Source organism: Chenopodium album, chromosome 1 (assembly GCF_948465745.1).
Source record: "Chenopodium album chromosome 1, dcCheAlbu1.1, whole genome shotgun sequence".
NCBI classification, from domain to species: Eukaryota; Viridiplantae; Streptophyta; class Magnoliopsida; order Caryophyllales; family Amaranthaceae; genus Chenopodium; species Chenopodium album.
In genome coordinates this window covers 7,529,725-7,540,121 of record NC_137834.1, presented here as the reverse complement: position 1 = coordinate 7,540,121, position 10,397 = coordinate 7,529,725, and positions in this window count along the sequence as shown.

Sequence of the window (10,397 nt, the reverse complement as noted above, 5' to 3'; positions counted from 1 at the left end):
TAAGAGATGGCAACAAAAAATGTTGTTTTATTTGACTACATTGAACTTGGCGAGGTTCCTCACAGAGGAAGCCCCTAAGTTGAAGGATGGAGAGGCCGACAAAGATAAGGTCGCCGCCATAGATGCTTGGAAGCATTCCGACTTTTTGTGTCGGAATTATGTACTTAATGGTCTTGACAACACACTTTATAATGTGTATAGTCCGATTAAAACGGCAAAAGAATTGTGGGAAAGTCTAGACCATAAGTACAAGATAGAAGATGCCGGTTCAAAGAAATTCATTGTTGGAAAATTTTTGGAGTTCAAGATGGTGGATAGTAAGACTGTAATGAGTCAAATCCAAGAACTCCAATTAATTATCCATGAAATACATGCTGAAAATATGACTTTGAGTGAGTCTTTCCAAGTGGCTACTTGTATAGAAAAATTGCCACCGTCTTGGAAAGATTTTAAGAATTATCTTAAACATAAGAGAAAGGACATGTCACTTGAAGATCTTATTATTCGGTTAAGAATCGAAGAGGATAATCGAAAAGCCGGTGGCAACACTATCATGTCTTCCAAGGCCAATGTGGTTGAAGGTTCTTCAAAAACCAAGAAAAGAAAGCGTACTAATGATGACTCCAACCAAAGCCACAAAAAGAAGTTTAAGGGTAAATGTTATGGGTGTGGTACTTGGTCACAAGGCCAAAGATTGCAGGAATCCCAATAAGAAAAAGAAGAATGCCCAAGCTAGTTTTGTGGAGGTTGATAAGATCTCTGAAGAACTTGATGATGTACATCTTTCAGCAGTGATATCGGAGTGCAACATGGTAGGGAATCCAAAAGAATGGTGGATTGATACAGGTGCAACCCGTCATGTTTGTGCAAACAAGTCAATGTTCTCATCCTATACCCCTGCATCGGAAGGAGAAAAATTGTACATGGGAAATTCTTCAACTTCTATAGTTGAAGGAGTTGGAAAAATAGCACTAAAGATGACTTCTGGCAAGATGGTGACGCTAAATAATGTGCTCCATGTGCCTGACCTTCGCAAGAATTTAGTGTCTGGATCATTACTTAGTAGGAATGGTTTTAAATTGGTCTTTGTATCTGATAAGTTTGTACTTTCTAAGAATGATATGTATGTAGGCAAAGGCTATCTTAGTGATGGCTTATTTAAATTAAATGTAATGACTATTGTAACTAAAGATGACAATGTTAATAAGACTGCTACTTCTGTTTATTTGCTTGAGTCTTCTTATTTATGGCACTCAAGATTAGGCCATGTTAATTATAATTCCTTACGGAAATTAATTAGCATGGAAATATTACCATATTTTGATTGTTCAAAAAGGAAATGTCAAGTGTGTGTTGAATCTAAATTTACTAGACAACCGTTTCATTCAATTGATGGAAGGAATACCGAACCTTTAGATTTAATACATACTGATTTATGTGACATGAAATCACTGCCATCTAGGGGAGGTAAAAATTATTTTGTAACCTTCATAGATGATTGCAGTAGATATTGTTATGTCTATCTTTTGAGTAGTAAAGATGAGGCTATCGGTGCCTTCAAAAACTACAAAAATGAAGTTGAAAATCAATTGGGTAAGAAGATTAAAATAATCAGAAGTGATAGGGGTGGTGAGTATGAATTTCCTTTTGAGGAAATTTGTTCAGAATTTGGTATTATACACCAAACCACTGCTCCTTATGCACCGCAGTCTAATGGAGTAGCGGAAAGAAAAAATAGGACATTAAAAGAAATGATGAGTGCTATGTCCAATAGTTCTGGTTTACCAAAAAAATTTGTGGGGTGAGGCTATTCTAACTGCTAATTATATACTTAATAGAGTGCCTCATAAAAAGACACAAAAAACACCCTATGAATTATGGAAAGGAAAGAAGCCATCCTTGAAATATTTTCGAGTGTGGGGGTGTTTAGCTAAAGTTTCAGTTCCTAAGCCTAAAAAGGTGAAATTAGGACCGAAAACTATAGATTGTGTTTTTATTGGATATGCACTGAATAGTAGTGCATATCGGTTTTTGGTATACAAATCAGAAATAGAAGATATACATGTCAATACAATTATTGAGTCAAGGGACGCTGTGTTCTTTGAAGATATTTAAATCTGAAAAGGGTGACAATAGTCATAAAGATGGGTCAAATAGGAAAAATAAAAGACCTCGAGATATAAAGAGTCTCGAAATAGAGGAGCCTAGACGTAGTAAACGACAAAGGACTTCTACGTCATTTGGTCCAGATTTTCTAACTTTCATGTTAGAAGATGAGCCAAAAACTTTTAAAGAGGCTATGTCGTCTCCAGAATCCTTTCATTGGAAAGAAGCTGTCAATAGTGAAATTGAATCCATAATGCATAATAATACTTGGGAATTAACAAATTTGCCATCTGGTGTTAAGCCCTTGAGTTGTAAATGGATTTTTACGAAAAAGAGAAAAGTTGATGGATCTATTGACAAATACAAGGCAAGACTGGTTGTAAGGGGTAATAACCAACGAGAGGGACTTGATTATTTCGATACATATTCTTCGGTTACCCGAATAACATCCATTAGAATGTTAATTGCTTTTGCAGCATTAAATGGCCTTGAAATACATCAAATGGATGTTAAAACAGCATTTTTAAATGGCGATCTAGAAGAAGAGATTTATATTCAACAACCGGAAGGGTTTGTTGTTGCCGGACAAGAAAATAAAGTTTGTCGACTTGTTAAATCTCTTTATGGTTTAAAACAAGCACCGAAACAATGGCATAAAAAGTTTGATGATGTAATGTTGTCAAATGGATTTAAAATCAATGAGTGTGATAAATGTGTTTATATTAAGACCACTCATAATGGATATGTTATTGTGTGCTTGTATGTTGATGACATGCTTATAATAGGTAGTGATATTAATCATATTAATGTCACTAAGTGCATGTTAAATAATAGATTTGAAATGAAAGATATGGGTGTTGCAGATGTGATTTTAGGGATTAAAATTCATAGGACATCTGATGGTTTAGCTCTTTCTCAATCTCATTACATTGAAAAAGTTTTGAGCAAGTTTAAGGATTTTGGCATAAATCCCATGAGAACACCCATAGATATTAATTTACACCTTGCCAAGAACAACGGCCAAAGTGTATCTCAGAAAGAATTTGCTCGTATTTTAGGCAGTTTAATGTACATCATGAATTGTACTAGGCCTGATATAGCTTTTGCTGTTAGCAAATTAAGCCGTTTTACGAGTAATCCAAATGGAGATCACTGGAAAGCGCTAAAACGTGTATTGGGTTATCTAAAGCAAACTCAAAATTTTGGCTTGCATTACACTAAATATCCTGCTGTACTTGAAGGTTATAGTGATGCAAATTGGATAACTGGCTCCAAGGATACGAAATCTACCAGTGGATATTTATTTACACTAGGTGGAGGGGCAGTATCTTGGAAGTCATCTAAGCAAACTTGTATTGCTCGATCTACCATGGAGTCTGAATTTATTGCTTTAGATAAAGCTGGTGAAGAAGCTGAGTGGCTTCGAAATTTTCTAGAAGATATTCCTAATTGGCCAAAACCTATGCCTGCTATTTTCATACATTGTGATAGTCAAGCAGCTATTGGAAGGGCAAGGAATGTCATGTATAATGGAAAGTCTAGACATATACGTCGTAGACATGATACCATTAGACAACTACTCTCTAGTGGAATTATCACGTTGGACTTTGTAAGGTCAAAGGATAATATTGCGGATCCGTTAACAAAAGGCTTAACTAGAGAGCTAGTGGATAAGTCATCAAAGGGAATGGGGTTAAGACCTATCAATTAGTTATTATAGCGGCTACCCAACCTAGTTGAATGGAGATCCCAAGATCTAGGTTCAAAGGGACAACCAAGTTATGATAACTGTAAAAGCACAATAGAGTACAAAACTCTAATCCATTCCTATATGTGACAATGGTGCTTATACATGAAAGGTTAAGTTTAAGCTTAATATTAAGCTTAGATTTTTAATGATTTCTATTGGAAGGTATAGAAGTCACCTATGTGAGTGTGAGGACGGGCCGCCTCTATGAGAATTTAGAGGTCGAATTCTCTAACACACTTGCAGAACCAGGAGTGTCCATGGCCAAAACGGTCACGAACATGAGAACAAACTGTTTTAGAGAAATATTTGTGTGATTTCTATTGTCTTAGCTTACATTTCAGAGTTGGCTGTTCAAAGTTGAAAAATACTACTGATCAACTGAGTAAGCTCGATGGACTTCACTAGGGGTGGTTCAAAGTCTTTGACTACTATTCCCAATGCACATATTTTTCGTTGAGTAACCGCAAATTGCATAAAATACCTTGATGTTTCATTATGAGTCTTTCTCATTAATGTGGGGGATGATTGTTAGATTTCAATTGTTTGTGAATGAGAAATTCTTCATTAATGTGGGGGATTGTTGGATATTTATGTTGTAAATATTTTAATTAGTATTAATGAAGAATTATGAAGAATAGTGTTGTATGACAAATTGTATGTTTGGATAATTGTAACTCTTCATTGGTAATTGTTAATATGGATAATTGCATTATTTCATTATTTACTATTCATTAATTATGATGGATAATTGTATCTTTTCATTACTTGCGTCTTTTCATCCATGTTTCTTTGTCTATAAATAGTTGTTGGTTGTTCTCATTTATTAATACAGAATATAAGTTTTATTTACTCTCTCAAGATATACATGCATATAGTTGCGGTTACTCTAATCTAGTTTGTTCGCTGGTTTCTTATAATTACAATACCATTTTATAAGAAACGAAACCCATTCTATCCTGGGAGACAATTGCTTAATAACCTTGGGTATCGTAGAGGGAGCAAAATTGTCTTAAGGACACAACGCAATTTGTTGGGCTCGGGTTATAAAAATTATATTTTGAATCAAGTATAAAGGTATGTGTAATGTTCATTTAATCTGTTTTATACACCAGATATATATTATTTGATTTTTGATACTAGTTTTGTGTAGTATCTTTAACATTGGATTCACCTTATACCTGGATGGAAACTGGATATATATAAAAATTTCTAAACAAATACATACCTAGCTTTTGTATAAAAATATTTTTTTGTCAAAGTTTCATTGTATAAATTAATAGGGATTGTTGGCTCATATATTGTACACAATGAACCATTTTAGTACCCCAAAGCCCAAACATTTAGTTTTGGATATTCCAAATCAAAAACACATGATCAATTAAAGTTAAGTTGAAATGCGTGAAAACTCAAGTTTATGGTTTATGAAGATGTTATACTTGCTATCTTGGGCAACCATCTATCTTTAATCTTTATCAATGAATTGTCACTTTCCAGGCCATCCTTTACCCTGACCCCTTTTTATACCATTACTAGATGAAGCCCGTGCGATGCACGATTTGTTTGATTTTTTTTTTTTTTTTTTTTTTTTTTTTTTTTTTTTTTTTTTTTTTTGTATTTATGGGCTAAAATTTATTATATATTTAGATAAAATTCCTAATGTTAAAAGATAATTAAAATGTAAAAATCTCATTCGCCAATTTTGCTTACGTGGCATTTGAAGTATTTAATTCTAAAAAAAATTAATAATCTCTTATTTAATTGGCTAATACTAAGATTTATAATCCTACATGGCGCGCTGAGAAAATTAAATCTTACGTGTCTCTCTAAAAACTCGGGAAAAAACTCCCCTTTATATATATATATATATATATATATATATATATATATATATATATATATATATATATATATATATATATATATATATATATATATATATATATATATATATATATATATATATATATATATATATATTAGATTTGTTTGTTTGTTTTTTCAAAAAACCCCTTTCTAGTTTCTACCACATTTTCACATAAATAGAACTAGATGTAACCCCGTGCGATGCACGGTTTTAAAATATTTCTTTTTTGTATATTTTGTTTTTTTTTGTAATTTCTTAATTTTTTTGTTTTTTATTTTCTATTCTATTATTTCAACATTAATTTAAGATAAAATATTTTGTTAAGTTTTAAATTATTCTTATTCAAATTTTACGTATATAGAACTTGAATTTATAAATTGAAATAAATATTATCTCATTCATCGATAGTTAGATAAAATCATTAAATCAAAATGTATTTTTTGATTTCTAATTATTTGTTAAAATAATATAAATTCTAATGTAAAATATAATATAATAGATAATTTTTGTTTTTTTCATTATTTAAATCTTAAATTACTATTTTTTGTTTTCGATTCTCAAATTTCATTTGTTAATTTTTTCTTAAATGGCGACTAAAAATTTAAATTCTAAATTAATATATAAATCTAATTTTTCATTGGTCAAAATATTACTTATGCTTATGTGGCGTGCGATGCACGAATTTTTATATACATTTTGTATATAAATATTTTTTTGGTGATATCTTAATTGTTTTCTTGCATTATAAGTTTTAAAAATTTTGTATGAAAATATCATATTATCAGATATTTACATAAAACTATTAACATCAAATGATAATTTATATTTTTAAAATATCAAAATATAATTTTTAGTTTTTTAAATAATATAAATCCTAATATCTAAAGATAATTTTTAGTTTTGTAACAAATATAAATGATAAAATTTAGTGTTCTTAAATAATTAAGATCCTAATAAATTACTATTCGTCATTTTTACCTACGTGGCAAAAATTTAAAATTTCATTCGTCACTTTTGTTTAGGTGGCGAGTGATTTTTTTAATTCTAAAATAAAATAGAAATCTAATTTTTAATTGGTCGAAAATATACTTTTTCTTATGTGGCGCTCCCAATGCTCTCCAAAAATGCCTACTTTATTTATATATATTAGATTATTATAAAGCTCGCTTCATCCAAGCTTTCATCCACAAATAACAAATTAACACAAAATGGGCAACAGCAAGATTTGAATCCAAGCACGTCAATCAACATCTAAAGACCTCTTGCCAAGTAGGGATTCAATTATCTAGTGTCACTAATACTCCGTACTATTTTTATACATTAGTTGATTATAGATTTATAATTGTCAGATTTTTGGTCCATTAACTTAAGTTGTAAGGCCCATTGCGATTGGGCTGTTTGTACAACTGATAACCGGCCTTGATCTCAACTCTTAACTCTAGGGTATTTACTTTTATCGAACCTAATATTACCAAACCCGTCATATGCAACTAAAATTGGCATACGAGTCATTCGATACTAGTCAATTTTGGGTCATCAGCTAACATTCGAGTTAGATACGCTTAGTTGGGTCATTTCTTGTTTCAAGTTGGGTATCAAGTTAGGTCAATTTCAGGTCGAGCATGTTCAGAACTGGTCAATTTTGGACAAAACTAGGTCGTGTTAAGTTCGGGTTGTTCCATTCTAGTGTTGAGAGTCAAGATTGTGGATCAAACTCAAATTGATAATTTTTTTTTATTTTGTTATTGCTATAATAAGTATTGTCAAATCGATTTATGAGCTTGGCTAAGGTTGGTGATGATACTTTGAGTCTAGTTCGGCATTAAACATTATATTTTTAGTTTGCGCAGAAGATAATTTTAGTTTGGGACATTTTGGGTATAAGGTTTATTTGGGTCAGGATTAAAATCAGATCGGCCCAAGTTCAGGTATCGGGTCAGCCTTGGGTTAGATCACTTTTGGTGTCGAATCAAGATCAGATCAACTATATTTTTGAGTTGGGTCGGGTATATGTCATGTTTTGGTTAGTTGTATATGGGTCGATTTCTAATCATGAATCGAGTCATTGAGTTCGGATCAAGATTGTCAGGTGTACATGCAATAGGTCACCGGACATATGTTCGATCTAAAAAATTAGTTGTTAAAATATATTAAATCTCGACCAACAAAATACTCCCTTCGTTTTTTACTAAGTGCCCCGTGCGGGCGGGCATAATATAAAATGTTAGTGTGGTTTCTAAAATTGGGATGGGACACTTAATAAAAAAAAACGGTCGTTTAAGAGAAGTGGGGCACTTAAATAAAAACGGAGGGAGTAGTTTCAATTTGACAAAAATAAGTTAAAGAGAATATAGCCTTAGGACCTGTTCTCATTCACTGAATCGAGCTGAACTGAACTGAACTGAACTGAACTTATTGGAGCTGAACTGAACTGAACTGAATTGAACTTATTGGAGCTGAACTGAACTGAACTTATTGGAGCTGAACTGAACTGAACTTATTATTATTATTGTTGTTGTTGTTGTTGTTGTTGTTGTTGTTGTTGTTGTTGTTGTTGTTGTTGTTGTTGTTGTTGTTGTTGTTGTTGTTATATTATCATTATTATTGGTGTTGTTGTTGTTGTTGTTGTTGTTGTTGTTGTTGTTGTTGTTGTTGTTCTTATTATTATTATTATTATTAGTATAGTAGTAGTAGTACAACTATTGTTGTTGTTGTTGTTGTTGTTGTTGTTGTTGTTGTTGTTATTATTATTTGAACTGAACTTATTAGAGCTGAACTGAACTGAACTGAACTGAAAATAAGCTGATCAGAACAGGCCTTAATGTATTTAAGGGTAGGATTAGAGCCTTAGAGACATATCTCATGTACACACAATTACATACACTGACCTTTGTATATAAATATATTTTATTGTGTTTCTTATAAAGAATATATATTAATGTTGTTTTAGTAAAAAAATTCTTTTTTTTTTTTTGGTGCAAATAAAAAAAATTCTTAATGTTGAAGTTTCATTGTACTCCGTATAAATTAATTTGGCTTTTTAGCTCATATATTGTACCCAATGAACCATAGGTGAATTTAGGCCTAAATGGAAGTCCAATTTAATAAGTATTTTTTGGTGTAAATAAGTTTTGGATTATTCCAAATTGAAAAAGACAAAAACACATGATCAATCAGAGGTTAAGTTTAAAATTGAAATGTATGGAAACCTAAGTTTATATTTATATGAAGATATTATATACTACCTCCGCTTCGGATTACTTGCAACAGTTTCCTTTAATGGGTGCTTCACATTACTCGCAACAAGTTTTTTTTTTCCTTTTTTTAGTAAGTTTTTGGCTATAAAATGACAATTTTACCCTTACTTTTTTTTAAAACATCTTAATTAACTTATAAATCAATTCTTATTACATTAATCCCTAAGGTTAATTAATTTTACCTTACCACCACATCCATTTTAATTCATTCACCTCCTCCATCTATATTCACATCTTCCTCCATAAGTTTTCTCTCTCTTCCTTCATAATCCACCACCTTCAATAGCAACCACCACCATCACCACCGCCACTACCACCGACCACCACCACCACCACACCATCTTTAATGGAAACCACCACCAACATCGCCGCCACATTTTCTCTCTCTTTCTTTGCTTTTTTTCCTCATTATCTAAATTTGAAGGTTCTTTTGTCAAATTTAACCATCAAAACTATAGATCTAGAGTTTTGAAAAGTTTTGATGGTTAAATTTCACCAATTCAAGCTTCAATTGATGATGGAGAAGGGTTTATGGGTTTGTCAAAGGTTTGATCGTGGTTGCTAGGTCGTCGGTGAGTCGGCGTCGTGTGTTTCGATTTGTGGGTTTGATTTCAGATTTGGGTTCAATTGCTAGTTTTGCGTTTTCTGGGCATCGTGGGTTGGATTGGGGTTTGCTGCGGGGTACAGTGATTTGGGGTTTTGATTGGAGGGTTCGTGGGTGGTGTTGGAAGCGTCGGTGTTGGGTGGTAGTGCTGGGTGGTTGTGTTGGGTGGTGTGCTGGGTTCGATTCTGGGTGGTCGACAGGTCGGTGGGTGGTGTTGGGTGCGTCGGTGGTGCTGGTTCAGTGGTGGTGGGTGGTTTTGGTGATGCTGGGTGGTGGTGGTGGTGGGTGGTTTCGGTGATGTTAGGTGGTGGTGGTGGTTGGTTTCGGTCGTGCTTGGTGGTGTGGGTGGTGGTGGGTATTTATTTTAATTAAAGTTGAATTTATTTTTCCTTTTTTTTGGTTGGATTAAGAGTTAAACATATACCCTTATTTTTCCATAATCATACTTTCAATCTTTTGCCTCGGCCTCCGCAAACATGTCCTTTGTTGCGAGTAACATGAAGCGGAGGTAGTATATACATATATACAGTAATATTATAAAGAAAAATAAGGTGACTATTGGTCAACTATCTATCCTTTTCAATGAAATGTCACTTTCTTTGTTGATTTAAAAAAAAAAAAACCTTTCGCATATTTTCTGCAGTTTGAATCATAAAGCTCAAATTTTCTTAGAAAATTTAACAACAACAAACAAACCTTTGCTCAATTCTTCCAAAATAGACCAACCTTTAAATCTGCCCAAAATAAACACAAGTTTGTGTTTTTTCTCCCATAGTGAACTGAGCAGGTCACTTGACCTGTTATACTAGGTTACAA